The following is a 22,203-nucleotide window of genomic DNA, read 5'->3' on the forward strand; positions in this document are numbered from 1 at the left end:
ACTATTGCTATACAGAGAATTTATCAAAAAAAGGTGTCTTGTCAGGAGACATCACTTAGTCTTCATTAAGCAACACTGCTGTAATGGCATGAAACAGAAGAATCTTAGGTGACCTTAGTTAATTTTTGGGAACCCTAGTCAAACAAATTCTGTGGGATTTTGTGTAACAGAAGACTGACTCTTATTGAAGTAACATGGGGACGTAAATTTGGTTTTACACCTCAAAGTCCTAGCGTGCATGTACATCACCTAGTTTTATACTAATTAAAGAACTACACAACTTTCGCTGTATCTCTTACCTGGAGGACACCTGAAAGAGGAAGACAATAATCAGATGATTGGCTTGCTGTCCTCCATGGAGAGCCCATAACCACCCTGAAGTATCATTTAGATGTGTGAGGACATCTGTACAGTGTATTCTGTTGTGGCCAGCAAAATTTTTAGAAAGACAAAATATATTTTAAACTCTAACCTAAATAATCCAAGAAGGTAAGGTTCAGGGAATGCAGTTTGACAATAAAAACAGTGCATCATGCATATTGATTATTAAGTAGATGATAAAGTAAAACACAACTCTGTCTTTCGACTGACTCTCTAAATGCATACCCATCACCTAGGATAGGGTGGATTTGGTGGGTTTTACTGCCTTATATCTTCATAGGGTAGTGATAATAAAGGGTAAGAAGAATAATGGTTTTCTACAAGAAGGTACCAATATCATTCAGCCTTCAGAGGTGGTACTGCAACAACATGAACATCAACTAAAAATAGAAAACATTTACAGAATTGCAAAATATCAAAGAAAGCAGAATTTGGCCTCCATTCTTGCCCCCTCTCATGTAAAAGATGAACTTCTTAACTAGGTTACCCCTGAGCACCACCACAGAAACATATGGAGTTGCACAAAAACTCAATTTAATTTTATGATCAAACATAACCCCAAAATATCCAAACACAGGTCTGCAGAGATTGAGACAGCATCTGTCTATCTGTACAAGGGTTTTGTAATTTTATTTACATATACATATGCAAATCTGCAACATAAACTGAGGTGACTAAATTTGCATACTTGATTTTTGTTCATGACAAAATCAGATCGTCTAATAAAGAGTGAATTAGAGGGTCACTAAAATCAGATAAAAAGCACTGAGTTACTTATTGCATTTGCATTATGAGTCACATACTGTTGTCCTTGTTTTAAAATCATTACCTATTTGCATATCTGTATGCAGTGTGAGCCCAGCTCTCCCTTCCCAAATGAGCAGTGTATCTAAAACTAGCTCCCACTTTGGCATTTCCACTAATTCACAAGATAAACTGAGCTCCTCTTGCTAGCTCGGAAGAGACGACCTTTCAGGACTATGCCTCAGGAGTGTAAGAAATATAAGTCTTCATACTCAGAGGGAGAAAAGGGAGACAACTAATGAAAGTCTGGCTACCAAATGCAATGCCCCCAGTGCAGCATCCTCTGGCCACAGTGACCCACAATAAAAGAGATATTGTTCTCCTGTGCTTTAACCTGGGTCACAGCTCACAACACAACTCCACGTTATCAAGTCTAAAAAGTCACCAGATGCAAACCACATCAACAACACAAGAATTATTTCAAACAGTCAAATACTTTTTATAAGAACAGTGCTGTCACATGTTTGATAATATATATTTGCAGAAAAAAAAAACACACACGTATTTTCTTGGTGTGACTCTGCATGCAGTAGGTATAAACTCCAAGTCATTATCCTTTTTGATGCACTCCTGTAAAAAGGTCTATAGAAATGAACGCAAGATATAACCACTCCAAATGGCAGACAAGTTGGAATCCATTGAATTTCAGCAAATTGTTGAAGTTTCCATATATCAGTTTTAACTCAAGCCTTATCATTATAGAGATACTGTAATAAAACATGTTCCTACACTAGTTCCAAATGCAATTCCAATTTTTTCCATCTTAACATTTGTCTAAAAAGTATCTGAAAATAGGTCATAATTTCCATACAGTTGCTTAGCATGCAGGAATTTTCACCCAATATGTTTGCAAAAGTCTTTTGTAGCTATGTGAGAGACACAGGAGTATTAAATATTCAAAGTTTATTTTGATATAAAATGATCAGAGTTAACTTATTTATGGTCTTTAACAAGATGTGATTATGAAAGAACAATAGTTTCAATACCACAAAGGAACCATCAAAATGATCATAAAGGTACTTAATTTAGGTCTGTTTGAAGCCCATGTTAGGATCTGTCAAATTATATTAAATTTATATTAATTGCTGAAGCTTAAAATCCATTTATTCTCATCAAGAGTGCAGTTTAATCCTCTATAAAATCAGTTGATAGCCAAATAATACTGTTAAAATATGAAATTATTAATGTAATGTTTTTAACATCAAGGAAAACAAACAGTGCTGATTTCCCCCTGTTGCAATGTGCCACACCCACAGTTAATAAAACCAGACAAATTAAGAGGTAACCTCTGAGCTCTGTGGTAAGACACTTAAATAACACATCAAAAAGCTGTAATTAGCTGGCCAGGGAAGGTTCTTCTTTGGAACAGCTATTTCAGTTGTATTAGATACATATAATGGGTTGTCTGCTACAGGAGCAAAAGACCCATATCCTCTCAGGCTCCATAGAACACACAAAATCCAAGTAAAGCCTAAACAAAAAGATATAATGTAAATCTTTCCTGTGAGGGACAGCTACCTCTCCTGAATTGTCAGCTGAGCAGGAGCATTCTTCCAGAAGCTATTGCTTCTAAGATGCAGTACTAATGCAGAATGAAGAGATAAGCATTAAAAATATCCATAAGCAGAAACGGTTTCCCACACATAACACACAACGTTCCAGAGCTATATCCAACTGAGAACATGGAAAATATTATCTGACAGGTAACAGTGGTATCATCTCAAGACACAGAAATACACAGACTGTTTGGTCACCATTACAAGATTATTTAAATGTGAATATAATTTGAGAAATATGGTGATACTGAAGATTAATAACATTTTTATAGTGCAGATGGGAAAGAAAAGTGGTTTTATTATTAGCAACAGAATAAACTGTACTCTCTACCAAGAGGCCTCTAAAATATGAGCAACATATGTACTTTTTCTACAAAGAATTCCAATGGAAAATAAAAGCTAAAATAATAAAAAAGTTTACATTCCATTTGGGTGAAAACAGTCTCATTACTCACCCTATATAAAGAAGCTGACATTACATTACATTTGATTTCATTGCACTAAGGAGCATAGATCTGATCAAATCAAGTTAAAAATGCTTCTGTTCAACTACTAATGATGATTAAAGGAGAACTTTAAATTCTTTAAAACCATTTCAAGCAGACTGCAAGTACATATTTTTTAGGACAGAAATACTGAAAATTAACTTAATATTACAAAAAAAAATTTAAACTGGAAAAAAGAGCAAAGATCAGGAGATGAAGTTACCACTACAGCTTTAAGACAGCACTGTTTAAAGCACACTACAGTTTTAGCAGGAATTAGATTATCATTTAGCATCAGAAAACTAAAAGCTGAAGGCTGCAATATCAGCTGATGATGAATGTATTCACCATATTCAAGGTCAGCCTACATCACAGCACCCAGTAAGTAGTTTAGTTGTTTTCTTAGCCTTTTAGGCACTATTGCAGTCTTCCCAATACAATTTCACCAAGAAATGGCAGTATTTAGTAACATTTGTCCTCTCTTTTAAAGAAAGAATCCATTAATTGAACCTTCTCTTGAATTACAAATGCATCCTGTCATGAGGCCAGTTTACTCTTAATGGTGTAGAAATACCCCATGAAGTTTTCTGCTGGTATATCATGGACTGTACACTGCACATAGCATGTCTAAAGCAAGATCCCCTCTGTTGTTGAGAATATTTACTGGGATATACAACTGAGCATATCAGTGAATTTCTCAGGTCACCTTCACCTTCCTAAGAGCACTTTTCAAAACACCTACATCATCTTTCCCCAAAACAATCCTAATTAATTGCTTTCGTGTTAGGATATCAATTTCTCAGCTCACTGCCATAAGAAGTTTTTGTACCAAAAGTCCTGGTAACTCCTGTTAAGAACAACCAAAAATTGCTCTTCCTGGCCAAGTTTCTCCAGCTGCCATCTCTCTCAAAGCACTTTTCTGTGCTACCTCTGGATTTTAGTTTTCTGTGAGTAATCAGCAGCATCCACTGCTAAATTATGGTCTCTGTACACTGTCCTTGAAAGCAGCTCCACATGAGTGGCAAAGAGACTTTGCACAGTCCTGAGCCATTCATAATATTCTACAAAGTGCTTCCTGGTAAAGCAATCTCTTCTATGAACTGGAAACACTCCTTAAACGGCAATTGACTGCCATTTAAGAGTCTTGAAATGCTAAACAAAGAAAGAGATAGGCATTGACCCACAAAGCAGATGTGTAGCATCATTTAGCAGGCTTACAGACAATCTGATCTTAGTTCTGATTGAATCTTTTAATTAATTTTGTTCAAACAAAAAATCGTGAAATAATCTGTTTCACAAACGAACAGAAAATACCCGAGTTGTTCAGTTCTTAAACTTTTTAAAAAGAGCAGCTGAGATATGCCTAAGCATATGAGTTAAAAAAAAAACAAACAAGAAAAAGAAAAACAAAACAACAAAACAGCTTTGTTGAAGTTAAATTCTTAAAAATATCTCACCGAAAAGCTACCACTCCCACTCCTAAAAATAGGGCAACAGGGTTATTCTGGCTTGAAAGTGATAAAAAACTCAAAAAGGTGGCCTCAGAAAATTGCTGTTTCATTTCACCCAACAGGAGCACATTAGAAGTTGCAAGAAAACTCCTCTTTGTCCCCCAGTTCCCCTGCACCAGTTACTGAACACATCTCAATCTGCAGGTGAGCAAGAGACTTTGTCTCTGGCTTATTGCTGTTCAACGGGGCACATGAATGTCAAAAATGAGATAAAAATGTACTGCTTCTAGTACCTTCTATCTTCCATCCATGCTCTACAGAAAGTGTGGCAGAGGTAGCCACACAGAAAAAGGGCATTAAGAAGCATGGTGCACACAGAAGGAACATGAGTCAAGATGAGGAGAGAAAGTAGTCAGACTAGGGAAGACAGATGAGACAGGGGCAGGGAGATACGCAGTCACTGAAGTATATTTCATTCCAGAACCTGGAGTGGAGCCCAGAAAACCAAAGTCTCCAACCCTCCTCTGCTGTCAGCTAGTATTTACAAAAGCTAATTGCAAAGCTCTTCTCTCAGATTTGCAGCTGGACACAGAAAGGATAACAGTCCTCTACAGTAACTCATTCCTTCGCTATTCCAACAGCAAGACTGCTTTGAACTATAGTTCTTAACTTCTTGGGAACCCTATATGATACTATTAAACAGAAAAGGAATTCAGTTTTGTTTAAAAAATACAATATTTAATACCATAAAAATGTGCCAAGACTAAAAGGGTTGGAAACAATTGATTTAATCCAGTGTGGGATGAATGAAACATTCAAATACCATAATTGTTCCTATATACACTGTAGCATGCACACACAAAACTGGTGTACATCTCTGTTCATTTGCAACCCTGGGTAATTAACACAAGGCCCACATAAACATGTATGCCAGCATCAATCAGGTTTCCTTTCTTCAATTGTGAAAGAAACTTCGTTCTTGCTCTGTGACACATGGTTTCAGCCAAATGTAAAGGTTGCAATACAAAGAAAATGGTCCCCTGAGCTGGTGTGAATGGAAAACCATGCAAGGAGAAAAAAGGAGAGTTCAGTCAGATGCACATCCAGGCAGTCTCTGTCTGCTGCTCCAGCATTCTGCTATGCAATTCATGGCACCTCACTCAATCCTTGCAACTTTTCCCCCCATTCCCTCATAATATGCCTCACGTACCAGGATGCCCACAGTCAGCAACGAGTTCCAGAACTGCTTTAGAAAGTGAAGACCGTGAAGTTCACCAGAAAACACAATAAGCCCTCATCCCACAGAACTAAGCTGAATTCAACAATCACCGTCACAGAGAGAGATGACATTAACTCAGGGATTCTGAATATTAATTGCATGCATCTCTACAACATCTATTATTGTAAGGAAATGTTTTTAACCTCCAGATGTCAAAAAATGCACATTTTCCACCGTAGTTCTATGAAGTTGCTGTTATTTTCTGATTTGTATTTATTCAGTTAGTAAATCAGAATTTTCCCCATGCAGTGCATTTCCCAAATAGTAAAGTTTCTATCTGCAAGCTCGGTCTAGTGAATGTCAAAGCATAGAATTCTGTCGAAATGTTAAACAAAGCAAGAGATAGGCATTGACCCACAAAGCAGACGTGTAGCATCATTTAACAGGCTTGCAGATAAAATGTATTTCTGAAATGTTTCAGTGAGCATCTGCATAAAGCCGACTGTTGATGGGAACCAAAGCTGACAAAGGCATAGCAACATAAAAATGCATCTGTGATCTTACTCTGTACATAGTTAAAGCGACAGCCCATCAGTGTATAATTATCATATATTATTACTAATGGAATATTAATCAAACATTCATTACTCTAATTAGAAAAACTTGTCTTGAAAAGCAGTCTGACTTTTCACCTCTGGAACTGTAATTGACACACAAATGAATTTGACAGTCTTGACAACTACAAATCCTTAGTGGGAGAAATAGTGCCTTTATCTTCCAACATTTAGCTTAACTGCCAGTTTCCATCCTCCGTATGCAAAATTCAAGTCAGCTTAGATGATCTCATGACCTATTCAACCTCCATTAAGTACTATACATATATCTAACATGAGGCAGAAATAAAACATAGGTTATGTGCAGGTTTACTGAGTGGGGATTAAGTTTTTCTTTGAAAGAAACCTGGAATATCTGTCTACAATGTACAAAGTCAAGCCTGAACTGGGATTTCAGTTATCTTGGACGTTCACTTTTGAACTGTATAACTTTTTTTGAGTCTTCAAAAGTGTCATTTTTGTACACATATACAATGTCAAGAAACTCAAATATTAACCACATGCAAAGGAGACCAAGTAGCAAGCAGTATAAAGTCTGCCTTTCAAATGACTCATGTGGAAAAGTAAAGAATTTAGGAGATAATATTCTGAACTGCCAATATCCCAGCAGGTCTCATTAAAAAAAAAAAAAAAGAAAAAACGATGTGATCTTTGTGCTAACATATTGACACAATCCAATGCCTGCTTAAGGCAATGATGGACATTACATTCACAGTGTGAGCCACGGATTTCAGTGAGTATCAGATCAAGCTTCTATGGATTATCCTAGCTATGCTCAATCATGAGATGCTTTTAGCAATAAAAATTATATGTGTATATATGTTAGAGGCTCCATCAGGCTATGCTGGCTTAAGGACATGTTCTTTTTATACATCTTGTTGAAGATATTGAAATCTGGACCCATTTAAGTCCGTTTATTTCAAATGGTGTTCTGATTTTACGCAATCTAAAAATCATAGATAGAATATCTCCAATTGGAAGGGACTCACAAGGATCACAGAGACCAAATCTCTGAAGGACTACCTGAAACTAAACCACATGATTAAGAGTTTTGTCAAGAAGCTCCTTGAACTCTGACATGCACAAAAGATTCCACTCCACCAGTAAAAAACTTATAAGACTGTTTGACCTTACAGAATAGTTGGAAAGGTTAATATAAATTGAAATTCACAATGTTGACAAAATATAATGGAGAATTAATTTGAATTTCGAACTACAAGCATATTTTAATCTGTCTTGACTTCATCTGCTAGGTAATTATTTAGGGAATATGCAGCACGTTACAATTTGTTTAACAGTGTAATTTTTTTTACTGTTACTGTTCCAAATTACTGTGCTATTTTCACTTATATTACTAGTCATGGTCTGAAAGGAGGAATAGTCTATTTATCACATCTGAAACAAGAAATTCATTTGGAACTTATGTCATAAATAAAAGTCTAATTATTTGAAAATCTAAAAGCATAACTTTAAATTGTTTAATCTTTGTCCTTGGTTATGCATCTTTATTATGATATAAAATTAATTCAAATTATGTGTTTACTTGCAATTAAGCCGGCAAAGAAAACTCCGAAATTATCCGTACTGCTTCATTTTGATGTGATGTTCTGTTGTTCAAAACAATAATTTTCATATGACCTCATTTCTTCTTGCCAAACTCTAACATTTCAAATTCATTACCTGGACAACAACATCCTACCAAATAAACAGTGATCATATTTTTACTACAGCAAGGATGTTAATACTGTGTTAGTCACTGCAGAGACAGTGAACACACCTCATGCATTATTGTGCCCTGAACTACACAAATGATTTGCCAGTTGTATATTCACTGCTTAAGACATTTCTTACACATGGTCTGCTCTTGCTTTACCCACGGACTATTCTGAGGCTTAATGTCCCACGTGCTAACCCTTAAGGTCTGAAAATTCAAATTCACTCCTTAATTGGCTATGGAAACTATTGTAACCGATGACCTTGAATTTTTTGTTGGTTTGTTTGGGGGGGGTTTAATTTGTTTCCCCCCCCTCCAGTTGTCATATATTCCACTATCCAGATGATTAACTTTTACCCCTCTCTTCCTCAAAAAAAACCCAAAACAAAAAACCAGTCCAGCGTGAGGCAAAATTTAAAAATCTCCAAATATTAGATGCCAAAAAAAGAAATTACATAACAAAACCAGGTTTTCACTTGGCTTTATGTATTTACACTTCTACCTACTTGAATCTACCATTAAGTCAAATCCATTCCTGCTTTCATCCTACTTGCCTCCCTGTAAACACACCAGTCACAAACCTAGTTTTCTGCATTTTGCACCTACTGAAATAAACTCTACTGCAAATGCATTTCTCCTTCCTGTTAATGCTATCCAGTTGGTGCATAGAAAGGAGCAAGATCTGGTCTATTTTGATAAAATATAGTTTTGAGTATTTGGTTTTTTTACAAAGTATTTTCTTCTGTATATCTTTGGTTTAATTTCATCTTTGTTTATTAGGCACAAACAGAATTTTAGATAAAGTATGACTAATTTAATCCTACTTTCAAAAAGTATTTGACCTAGCAATAAATACAACAAATTTAATCCTACTTCTTAAAATATGTCCATGCAAACTAAGAAAATGCTTTACAAAACCATTAATACTACATTTTCCACAGTTCATTTTCCAGCATACACACAAACTTAGCTCTACAGAGACTCCACTGAATTAATTTACTTATTTAACTGGTATATTGTAATGATAATAACAGAATCTATTAAGAAAGGACTACATGATTAGGCTCCATTAAATTGTGGGCAACAATCCATGACTAATCTGCAAATTCAAAGGAGGAAGCAAAATGATTTTTTTTCATTATTTATCAATTTTAAACAGATGAGATGTGGAGCACACATACTCATCAATGTATTTAAACATTTTCTTTCTAATACTGTGGCTTAACTTTTTCTACCACAAAACACACAGCAGGCAGCTTACCTTACAAAAAATCATATTACAGATGGACTAACTGGAAAGTGACTGAGCATTTGGGTTACACAAAAGTTTCAGTACTGGATGTTACGAGGGCCCAGTTTGGCTCCAGGATCACTTGTCATTGAAATTCAATTGGATCAAGAACTGTTCTCTTGATTGCTGAATCAAATGTTTCCTGATAATTGTTTAAATACTGTGTGCTGAAAGGTTTACTTTCTTCCCCCCAGAAATACATACAAATAAAATTAATATTTCAAGCATCTCAGTATCACACAAAACATGCATTCAGCTTTGAGTAATAAATTACTATACAAATGTAAAGCAATTTGTTTGTATCCACTAAAATAGAATGATTCATACTCGTGATACCAAATTGTACTAATAAATTACTGAGCTCTGCTGTAGTGGAAAAAGCATTATCATATTAGATTTTACAATATAGCTCTATTACAGGCATATTGTATATATTTATTCATTCAGCCATACAACATGGTGTAATAAATAACATATTGGCTATTTATACTCTGTAGAAGGCACATATCAAACTCTTTAAAAATACTGTTTCCTTTACCATTAGTAAGGGGCGTTTACTATTATCAAAAATATGAGTGCAGTGTAACTGTGCTGCTGCTGCCCAAAAATTCTGGCCAGTCACTGTGACTATGCAGAAAAACTGCCTAATAATATATCCACTGACTGATTATTCTTGAGAAGTGAACTTGTGACTAGTCAGGTTTACCACATGTGTGCAGTTAAGTGAGTAAGCGCTGTAGGTCTGACCTAGGGCTTGTGGAGTCTGCTACTGATTTAAGCTATCAGGTCTATAAATTCATGTTTCAAGGCCACCTGATAGCAATAGCTAAAGTTGCCACTTCAGCCCTGAGGTGGGAGTGAGGAGTACACTTACTGCCTTCAACACTTTTCAAAAAGGAATTCACCTTTCCTCCTTGAAGTTCTCATTACTTCCACCAGAAAGACAAGAACTCTTTGAAGTGTCCCATGTGCCTGAACAGCTAATCTCAGCTTCTCTTCAGCCTTCCCTACAAGACCAAAGAGTAGGGAGAGATCAACACCAAGAACAAGGGAGTTTAAAGGGAACTCACTCTCACTTTTGTTCTCCCCGTGGTTGAGAAAAAACAAAAAATCCTCACCAAAAGGTCAATCCTGATTTAAACCTAAATTCAAAGCATATATAAGCCTGAAGAGGTACTCCACATTTATCAAGTATATTGTTAATATAAGCAGTAGATGCCATGAGCTGGATATGGAAGGAAAGATGAGTATGGAGCACTTTATGATTAGAATAAATGTTAAGGCAAAAGTGACAGATAAATCTGAAATAATTGATGTTCTTCAACAACACAAAGCTCTCATGTACACACAATACCAGAGTCAACACGATGGTCACATTTTAAAACAAAGATATAAAAAACTAAACCAAACCCAAATGCTTAAAATCAGGGCACTTCTTCATTCACCAAGTGTTCAAACCAATGACTAAGTCAGATGCAAGGACTCTATGCTAAGGATGCCAGAAAGGCTAAACGAGATCTAGCAGACCCATCAATTAATTAATTAATTATACAACAAATTATCCCAGTTCTGTATAAAAACGAACAAACAAGTAGCACAGTTGAATGAAGAAGAAAATCCATATCCAATTTATTCATCAGTATCCCTTTATTTGCAATAAAATAAAATACTGGGGTTTTCTGCAATAACCTCAGATTGAAGCATTCTTTCTTGGACAAGGGACACATTATCACACAGAGATCACTGGTAGCATTTGTTTTAAATTATGCACTGTATTAAACATGAGGATAAACTTTAGCATCACACCATTACAGAATAATAATATTGAAGCTTTTAAACAAATCAGATTTATATTTGTGGGCTTTTCTACATATTAGTTTCTCTGTTCTTTGAGAGACTGAAAATCCTTGGGAAAAGACAAATTATTTTGATCTTATAGCATCTCAAGAAGCAAATTAAAGATAAAGTTGAAGGCCAAAAAGCAAATTATAGTTTCTATAGTCTGCTAGAAAAATTGAATATTGGACACACAGAACAAATTCCAAATTTTCTTCTCATTGTATGCCAAATTTCTTTTAGTTCCAAAAGAAACTGAACTGGACACTGAGATGAATCTTCATCTTTCTCTCACCATGCTTTCCTGTGCATTGCCATGGAAGCACCAGAAATTTAGAATGAAGAAACATGATGTAATTAATTTCTCCTAGATCCTGTAGAAATGCTGTGATCCTTAAATAATCACTTAGCAAATATTTTTGTCTTCAGAAGGGCTCTACAAGTGTAACAAACACAAGTGTTGGTACTGCATGTCAGCATTTCTTCTGATGAAAAAAATCCCTCTAATATGGCCCTGACCAATTGGTGCTCAATATTAAACATCTCATACAGGGCAGGCGACCTGCTCCTGCAGTTCATGTTCAAAATGCCAGTCAGCATAAAGAGCAAAGAATAGGTCAAGAACTTTAGTATACTCTCATATTTTGCCTTGATTCTGTCAAAAATATCCTCTGCAAAGTAATTTAACATAAGAGATTAACTATTTTCCAGCCTGCTGCACTGATTTTAGAAGTACCGTACATACTACCTGCTTTGTGAATGACCAAAGTACTTGAATACTGCCAAATGCCCTTTTGTTCAACTTTTCTCTTTGTGTATTTAAGATCTCATTGCTAACTGTGCAAGGCTTTTTTTCCCATCAATTTCTGAAAATAGGAATGACATTTCCCTATTTTGTCTAAATGTACCTCTGAGAATTATTAAAATCTAGTAAACCCAAAAATGTGCAAATTACTATTCCTTTTTTTCCTATCCATCTGCCTTTACAGAGATATCCTTTTTTTTCCTGAAAATACATTTTATTTGAAGACAAATAGTATGAAGGACTTGATCATATATATAGAATAGTAAAAGTCTTTTTTTTTATTGAGCTCATTAGAATATTTGTGATGTGTGAGGAGTCTCACAGGCTTAATGCTATTGGTTTTGCTCCTTGACTGAGAAATTATTAGCATGACATAGCAAAAAAAAAAAGAACATTTTCATTATAAATACCTTTGTTCAAATATAATTCTGCTGTATAACTCTCCCTGTAAAACACAGCATGTATATTACCAGTAGAAACATTTATATTATGCTATAGAGATGTAGAACACCATACAAGTAATTCTGGAAGTCAGACCACATGCCATCACAGTATGATAAGAAACTGCACAGATTTCCTGGGGGGGGGAAATTAAAGATGTTAATTTTTACATACCAAAAAAAAATAAAATCAACTCACACTTCAACCCAAGTTGAAATGAATGGTCTCAGACTACCATGCCACTGCAATTCTGTAAATGGCTTTAGGTGGATAAACAAGTTCTACAAAGAATATCATATTTGAAGTAGCTTTCACGGACCAAAAAAAAAAAAAACAAAACCCAAACCAAAAACCCAAAAATGAACCCAAAAGAAAACAAAGTGAAAGATGCTACCATAGTTTTTACATGAATAAGGTTTTAATATTACTGGAATTAAAAACTTTTGTTTTTTCTGAGCTAAGAGAACTGCCAGCTGGTTTGAACACCATTCATTAGTCTCTTCTGAGTGCAGTATCAGTAGCTTGGGGTTTTTGTTTGGTTTTTTGTGGGGGTTTTTTGTTTTTGTTTTTTTTTTTTTAGAAAAGAAACCTGCATTGATCCTTTTTACAAGAAAGGGTGAGATCCAAATGTGTAAGAAAAAGGCTCTCCAGCTTATAAATCCACTTGAGTTCATTTTATCATGTAGGTATCCATACCACCATTTTTAAGAAATCTATCTTTTTCACTAGAAGTTAAAATGCTTCCTAGATAGACACTGCATCTCTTCTTCCAAAGTACTTAATTTCATACAGTGACATACATAACGGTACTTTTCAAAGTACCACTAATCTAGTAATCACTAACCCTATTTTGCTGCTGTCATTAAAGGACATACACCATCTGGAAAATAACTTTAATAATCTTCTCAAATATTACCTTTCATAGTTGTAAAGTTCTTCCATGAATGAATGGAATTACAGAATCACTGTTCATTTTTTAATCTAAATTGTTTTGACATGATGGGGCTTGCAATACTTAATTTGTACAAAACAACAATAAATTCCCCTAATTCTACCTCTTTCATTCCTTGCTGTGGTGATTTTTCTGCTTTTAATTCTACTTTGCCATCTCACTGCCCCTAAAAAGGTACATTGGGATATTCATCACTATTATTTACAAAACTGTAATGTATATATACATATAAACTGTATATGGCAGTAAGCACTTCTCTGCCAAGTAAAGTTCTGTCAGAAGAAACAGCTAGGTAGATCACAGAACCATAGAACAGTTTGGGTTGGAACGGACCTTAAAGATCATATAAGTCCAAAGCCCATCTTGGGCAGGGACACCTTCCACTAGATCAGGTTGCTCAGAGCTCGTCCAATGGTATGTTCTTAGAACATGGGATGTGATAATGGAATTTAGTGATGTTTTAAAAGACAGAAAAAAAAAAAAAAAAAAGGCAAATCTGACAACATTATCAGACTCAACAACAGTGGACACCTTTGAAGGACCAAACCATGCCTGAGCATTCTGCTCAGCGAACAGAAAGCCAGAAGACACAGTGAAGAGAATAAGGGATCTCCTTTGATATCCTTGTGAAACCTTTGCACCCATGCAGTTCCAGCACCACAAACCCAAAAGCTGCATTCTTCTATAAACCACAAAATGAAGCTCACCCTATGTGAATGGTGTGCTGCAAGGACTCCAAAATTCTTTCAACTGCAGGATGGAAAGAACTAAAGATTCTTGCATACTTTGGATATCTGTGAGACACTATGTGTCACAGAGTACTCAACTCTTCTGACTGGACAAAGGCAAATGAACACTGCCTGTTGTCCAGCTATGCACAAATAGATATTGTTGAGACCACCATCATAAACCAGACCTGGATTTCACCTTCATTTCTCTTTAATTTTTTTCTTCTTCTCTCCTTTTTTTTTCTTCTTCCTCTTTTTTTTTTTTTTTTTGCTGATGGCAAGACAGAAGAAACACACAGGACAGTAGTGAGACAGTAATTCTCAGTGTTGACTTGCAATGTTGGATGCACACTGCTAAACCAGAAGTTACCACGACAACGTGAGACTGCTAATCATTGTCTCTTATTCTTATTGACCTCCAATCAAACAGACCTACATCATCCTCTTCCATCCGCAAAGCTGAACAGACACATTGGAAGAAAGTGTGTACAAGCACAGGATTAGCAACTGAAGTCAAACTCAGGAAGCTGGCTGAAAAAAAAACATTCCTTTCACTTGAAAATTAACTCAGCTACCAACCTATCAGCACCTGCCTTGAAATTCCTTCAGAGAGGATTTACACCCTGAACATCGAACAGACTTTCAAGCACAATTCTTGGGCAATTTTTTAATCTCCCTTTTTCCCCAACAGAAAGAAAAACTCAAGAAAGTCTTGACTGGATCCAGCACAGTCATCACATCAGGATATTAAGATGCTGAAACATGTAAGATGTTGCAAGCTACTCAAGCTACTGCAACCTACATTCAAAATTAATCCACAAAGCTTAAAAAAGCACCTTCTAGGTATAAGACACCATCTGTAACTACTGAGACCTTTTGTTACGAGTTGATGCCACACGCTTTTGACACCTGAACCACAGGAACTGAGGTTTCAAATCTGGATCTAGATATCTAGAAGTGTACATTTCCTTCACACAGTTAGAAGCTAATTTCTCAAATCCCTAGTTTCCGTAGCACGAGATGTCAGAAGATGAAGAAACTCTTAAGTCAGTTAAAGGTGATAGCAAAATTTTCAAAAGGAGGGAAACAACTGGAATGTATGACATTCATTGAAATGCTATCAATGCAGGGACAGGGCATCAGGTAGAAAGAGATCAGAAGTTTCTCAAAGGCTGAAGAAAAAGGCTTCACAGGCAACTATTCAAAAATGGTTCTCATCTAACAGAAGACACTGAAGAGATGTATAAAGTCAAGTTTACTTAGCAAGCCAGATTATGCAGTACTAGCTTCTATCATTATGGTTTCTTGAGCAGATTTTCAAATTACACAGACAATTCTTTAAGAAACACAGAGATACAGAAAAGTAGAAATACTGTGATTTCAAAGCACTGCAAAGTGTTTCTATAGACAATCTCCCAGCTAGACAAGTTAAGAAGGCCAAAGTCAGCATCAGCATCTGTCTTCAATTAGAGAGCCACAAATGACATATTGCTCAGTGACAAATGATGACTGCTGTCTTATATTAAGATGGTTGCTCTAGCAGATGTTTTCAAATTATCCCAAGCTATGTCACAGGCAAAGGCAAAAGAACTGGAGATATGCCCAGGGAGACCTGGTGCACCACTAGCCTAAGGGAACCATTTAAAAAGCCATTTGGTATCCTCTCATGAGATCATAGCTACAAAAAGTGAATACAGAAAGGAAAAAGGGAACAGAAAATATGTTATATTCCTCAATGAAAGTTTTAAGTATCTGACTACAGGATTATCTGGAATAAAAAGTGTTCACTTCATCTCAGCTTTGACAGAGACACAGTCTAGGCAGACAATTCTTCAAAGAAGAGAAGGGAAAAAAAACCACCAGCACAACGATTACCCCAGAAAGAGGTGCTCCATATTACTGCTCTGTGATGACAGAGTTAGGGCAAAAGAAACTCTTTTTACCCTGGACATCACCAAACAGTAACGCTGGTATCACATATCACATGCTGACTCAAAAAATAAAATTCAGCCTTGCTCCGTGGTGATAAGATGTAGACTGCTTTGACTGCTACAAAATATCTGGGACTCCAAAAAGACAAATAACAGAGAAAAAGGAGATGAACACACTTTCATCTGAAGTGGACTAATGAGTAAGGTTCTGTCAGCTATTATACACAGTTAGAGACAAGACCAGTCTTCAAATCAAAAACTTGATGGGGAAAACAAGTTATTTCTCAAAATCACACAGATATAGAAACACTTAAATATGATGTAAGCAGAAGGGAGGATTAGAGCAGGGAGAAACACAGAGGCTGGGATCATCCAGCGTAGCATCATTCTTGAGAGCACCTCTCTGGAAGCATGAGGCAACAGTAAAAGCACACCCCAGGAGACAAAATACCCACTAAGAGGAAGGTGCCAATGAATGCTGCTACAAGTTAAGGAATGGGTGGGTGTCTAGTCTTGACCTATGGTGAGGGAAAAATCCTTACTCTCTCTCTTCCTCTCTCTCGTTACCATGGAGATCCCCTTTTCAGGTTTCTTTGGAGGAGCTTTGTGCACAAGTGCAAAATTTGGCATAAGAGGAGAACAAGCAATAATTATGTGCCCCTGACAAAAATAGCTCTCTTGAATCTTGAGAGATAATACAAAAGAGGCAGTAAAAATTAAGTTTGGTTAGAGGTGAAGGGCTGAATAAACTATCTCGCATTAAAGTGCCTTGAGCTCCCGTCTGCTTAAAACGGCAATACCATTCTGAGGCCATTGCATCTGTCTTTTTCAATTTGGTGAAAATTTGAGTTACTGGATGGTGTGAGATCAAGGTGAAAATTAAAATGAAAAAATTCCATGAAGACTACTTACTACTGTTCCTTGGTACAGGATAACCTTTACTTATTATACTATTTTATGAATTATTCATGCAGTTCTTTTTGTATTTTCAGGTGGCAACATCACTAGCCAGAACTGCACTGAAATACACCACCTTTATAGAAGGAACAACATTGCAAAGTTTAACACAAATAGATTACACTGATATGCTTCTGAGTGTTAATCCCACGAGAGATAGACCAGAATGAGCCTTGAATTAAACAAGGATATTTAACATGTACAGTTCTGATGAAGAACAAAAAAAGAAAACTTTAATTCAGGGGAATGTATAAGGGAACACTACTCCACCCTTTAAACTACTTGATAAGTTCTCTAACAAACAGTATATTTTGCTCCCATATGTTTTAAATATTTCATACTAATTTAAGTAGTTACCTAATTTAAATACCTAATTTAAATACCTAATTTAAATACCTAATTTAAATACCTAATTTAAATAGTGAGCTGAAATACACAGTATCGGACAGACAAGTAAGCTATACAGAAGAAAGCAAGGAGCGGTGTTGTTGCCATTAACTATTCTTAATTTTCCTGTAATCATCACTATCAGCAGCAATTTTATCTTCAAATATATATCCTGTTTATCTTTGAATATGCAGCCTTTAGACTTTTGGATCCCTTGAATCAGTTTACTGCTTAAACTCATAGTCTTTTACGAGAGGGGAAATACCTTAAATTTATACACCGGACCCACACAGGAGTAGAAATTAGTGTTGCCTTTTTAAAGGTACATTAACACTGAAATACAATCCAATACAACCAGCTAAGCATACACCATGCCTACAAGCACACCTACCTTTCACTTGTAAGCAGTCTATAAGTTAAGCAACTACTTTTTTATATATATAATCAACTTCATATGCTGTCCACTACATTTCTCACCATTTTTGCTTGTGTTATTAGTCTTTTTAAAAAAATCTTTCTGTCTTTACAGTGTATTGACAACTGTAGAAAACAACATGAATGAGACGAGATTATCCAAAAATCAATCATGTGTGAAACCAAAGCGCTTAAATATTAATTACTATTTTTTTTTTTTCTCTGAGATCAAATAAAACCATCAGCCTCCTTCAGAAACAAGCACTATGTAGCCGTTTCCTTGCCGGCATCCGGAGCCGGGTTTAGTAACAGCAATAAGAAGGAAAAAAAAAAAAAAAAAGCCGTAATTACATAACGGACCTCGCTAAATGCCTTGTTTGCCCGGCGGACGGGGAATGGGGGGACAGCGGCGGCCCATCCCACCCCGCTTCGGCACCCGCTCGGCGGGAGCGCAGCGGCACCGCTCCCGCTGCCCGGGAAGCGATGGGCACCGACACGGCCGAGGAAGGCCTGCCCTTCCCGGGGGGCGCTTTAACCTCCGCCCCGGGAGCTGCCCGGGCGCTCACCGGAGCTCTCCGCCGCTAAACGCCCACACCTGTCCGCCAGGGCCGCTGCTGGCCCGAGGAGGGGGGAGCGCCTACCCCGCCCGACCTCCCCTTCCCGGCAGCGGGGGCGCTCCGCTGCCCGAGGGGCCCGGGAGCACAGGCTCCTCAGCACCGCCTCCCTCCCGTCCCCTGCCGGCTAGAAGCGCTCTCCCAGGCACCCGCGCCTCTGGGCATGGGAGTCTAGATTGGGGTCCGGGCAAGCCCCGCGGGACGCGGTCCGCTCGGCGGGGCTGCGCGGTGCGGGACCTCTCGGTTCCACGGAAATCCCGCACCACTCGGGCTTCGCCGCGGGGGGAGGCAAATATCCACCCTGCTGCTCTCGTCCTGACGGGGAGGGGCGCGGGACAAACTCTGCCCGAACAACTGGCGACAACTAGTTATGGAGCCAGCGCTCCATATGGATTGCGGGGAACGGCGGGGCAGGACCCGGGACAGCGGATGCCCCCGCGTCGCTCGCCCGCAAGGCTCCCCGCGGGAGGGGGCGCCCCCCGGGGCAAAGAAGGAGGATGGCAGTCCGCGGCGGCTGGCAGAGCCCCGGCGGAGGGGGAAGAGAGCCCCGCAACGCAAGGCCAGCTAGGAATTACTCATTTGAATGATGCAGCAAGCGGGGAGGGGGACACAGTACGGGGACGCGGGGACAACGACTAGTCCTCCCGTTGCCACTCTCCAGCCCCGATTAATAAATAATGCTCAGGTTCCCTGCCAGAGGAAGCGCTCTCCTCTTCGGCGCAGACAGTAATTAATCGCCAACCTCCATCCCGCGAACCCCTGGTTAAGCGCTCCCGCACGCTCGCACCCGCGGTACCAAGTGCGAGCAGCACAATAGCGGGGAACCTCTGTGCCTCGCAGAGTCGGAGGAAGGGAAGGGGGGGGCTGGGGAAGCCAAACCTCTCGCGGCAAAACCCGATCCCCCGAGACGCCGAGTGTCGGGGAGCGGCGGCCGCGGCAGCCGCCGGCGCGGCGGGAGGGCAGGCGGGCGGGCGAGCCCGGCAGGCTGCCCGGCGAGCGGAGGGCGTAGCGCGCAGCACGCCTCCGAGCACCATCACCCCTCGGTACCGTCAGCAATCAGCACGCCCGCATTTACCTTTTCCTGCCTGCCGTCCGTCAGTCAGGCGTTTGAGGGAGAGAAGGAGAAAGGGAAGGAAGGGAGAAGAAAGAGACAGGGAAATACAGAGAGCGAGACGTGGCTGCTAATCCCTGTGTAGAAAGACTTCCAGCAGCAGAAGCAGCAGCAGCAGCAGCATGCGTGTGTGCGTGCCCGGAGTGAAGCACAGCCCTCCTGGCGATGCACCGGCGCTGGCACCCAAGTACTGTCATGTGCGTGTCTCGGTGTGTGTACCCATGGAAAAAAAAAATAAGAAGAAGGAAAAAAAGAAAAAGAGAGACGGGGGGAGACTCGTCAGTCACACGCCCGGCTGTGCACTGCTGGGGGGGATGAGGAGGAGGAGCCCAGCGCTCCCCAGCCCAACCACCGGAGGAGCAGCTCGCTACTACGGCGGCGGCCGGGCTGCCCCTCCGCGCCAGCCCCGCACGCCAGACCGCCCTTCCCGCCCGCTCCCAAGGACGTGCCTTCGGGAAAGACCCTCAGGGCCTCCGTCCCAGGGGACCCTACTGTACCCCGGCTACCAGCGCCCGGCAGGAAGCAGCTGGAAAAAAACAACCTACTCTCATGTTTCTGCCCATACAGTGCCACCCGGAGAGCGGCCCTGGGCACCGGGGATGCCCCGCGTGGGACGGGGATGCGGCGCCCTCACCCAGGGCTCACGGCCTCGCCGGGGAGCGCGGGGGGAGCGGGGGACACGGCGTTTCCCGGGGGTGCTACTGCAGCCAGAGGTGGGGGCGCGACAGGTGGACCCCCCCAAAGCACGCGGGTCCCCGCTGTCCGAGCTTGGGGGCGCCCGGCTGCACGGCCGTGGGTCGAGGGGCGGCTGGAACTGCGGAGTGTGAGCTGGGCGTTTGTGAGAGCTGTAGGTACAACTACAAATGTTTGTGTTAGCATTATAGAAAGTGAAAACGCAGTGAAAGGCTGTGCTCATCCAGGCCACTGTGAGGGCACCCTGATACTCGCGTGTCCGATCAGGTACACTCAAATTTCCACCAGGGTTTATGACCTACTAAAAGGTGTTTCAACATTGATTGAAACCAATTCTTTGCTAAGTAGTAAATACTATATCAATCTTTTGGCTGTATAGCAGCATATATGGATATAAATGAGATTTTGACATAAAATTCATGAAAGAGCTAAAACAGAATGTTCAGATTAATCTTATAGTCCTAAATTTACTAGTGGGTCCTGCCAGCAAGTTTCAAGATGTAATTTCTTTAAGGCCCAAACCAGGAAAAGTTTGTGAGGAATGTACTTGAGATTTTATTCTTTGTACCCAACAAGTAATACATATGGACAAAAAGCTAATATTAGTCATAGAAAAAGGTTTATTAAATGACAAGCATGAAAAAAAATCGTGGCAACATCATATGGTATACTGTTTATACTAATGTTTTGTTTGTAGTGGACAATGTAGACCTAATGTCTTAGGAGTAAAACGAGGAGGAAAGGATGAAGTGTTGTTGACATTTTTAATTAAAAATAGAGGTCGTATCTACAGGCTAGGTAGGATAGGAAATTCTGACACCTGATAATTCTGTTAATTATCAAGCAGTCAACTTGCTGACTGGGGAAAAAATTGGTCAATCTATTTAAAAATACTTGTTGGGGTTTTTTTTTTAGCTGTAGATGTAGGTGATGTAGAGGGGAAATAACTGAAAAGATTGACGATTCTTGGATTTAGATGTTGACAAAAAAATGCTTTGGGACTTCCCAGAAGTCCTGCACTAAAATGAAAAAGACTAAATTTGTTGTTAATAAGTTGTATAAATCAAGTCACCGTGACATTGTTAAAAAACCAAATTGCACCCCGAAGCCATATTATTTGTTTGTTTGTTCATATAAAATAAAAGTACACATACTGTCTTAATTGTTTAACTGAAACACAGATGCTGAATCTGATGTAACTCAGGTAAATAAGCTAAATAATAAAGGGTTCATTGTTTTATTTTGGTGTATATACAGCACTATCCTATGTCGTGTATTACTTTATCACTTAGCAAGAATTTTTTGACTTGTCATCATGAACTAAATTTTCAAGTCAGTTTCAAATCTGACATTATCTGTTGTTTAAAATACGATGGTCTGCAAGGATCTCAGAGTAGAATTTGTGTAATGCTTCCTATATGTGAAGATTTAGCCTGCCTTTTGTAGGCCTATGAATTTATAAAGCAGATTTATTCATTTTATGTGTGATAGTCCTGTGAGAGTATTTATACCAAACAGGTTGATTGCATTAGTTAGTAGTCATTAGTAGGTAGTCATGAAAACAGGTAAGATATTTTTAGCCTTTATCCAAACTTCCAGAAAATGAAGTAGGCGCAATTTCCTTTGAAGACTGAAGAGTAAGAAGAAAGAGGACATATTTGTGCATGAAATGATCTGACCTCAAAATAAAAGCCAGCAAAGTAATTTTTGTTTCGTTTTTTTACTCGCATTCCCTATTGTGAATGTAAACCGTTCAATCAGTTTTCTGGATTTTCCTTGCTTGCCTGACTTTGGTCTGGCTGGGCCAAGGGACTGGGAG

General features: G+C 39.0%; 1 protein-coding gene across 5 annotated transcripts in view; it reads right to left on the reverse strand.

Moving 5' to 3' along the window:
• The window catches only part of DLGAP1 (DLG associated protein 1), a 418,553-nt gene extending 398,523 nt beyond the window's left edge, over window positions 1-20,030 (reverse strand). For 4 of the 5 annotated variants that reach the window (XM_017832746.1, XM_017832733.1, XM_017832741.1 and 1 more), the window contains exon 1: window positions 19,656-20,030. The gene's annotated coding sequence lies outside the window, so the exon portion shown is untranslated. Of the gene's footprint in view, window positions 1-19,459; window positions 19,490-19,655 lie in introns of those variants that run through there. The other variant, XM_017832750.1, reaches the window with a different exon arrangement.
• Window positions 20,031-22,203: the final 2,173 nt, after the last annotated feature.

The sequence above is a fragment of the Lepidothrix coronata genome, unplaced genomic scaffold (genome assembly GCF_001604755.1).
Source record: "Lepidothrix coronata isolate B3197 unplaced genomic scaffold, Lepidothrix_coronata-1.0 Scaffold6, whole genome shotgun sequence".
Taxonomy (NCBI): domain Eukaryota; kingdom Metazoa; phylum Chordata; class Aves; order Passeriformes; family Pipridae; genus Lepidothrix; species Lepidothrix coronata.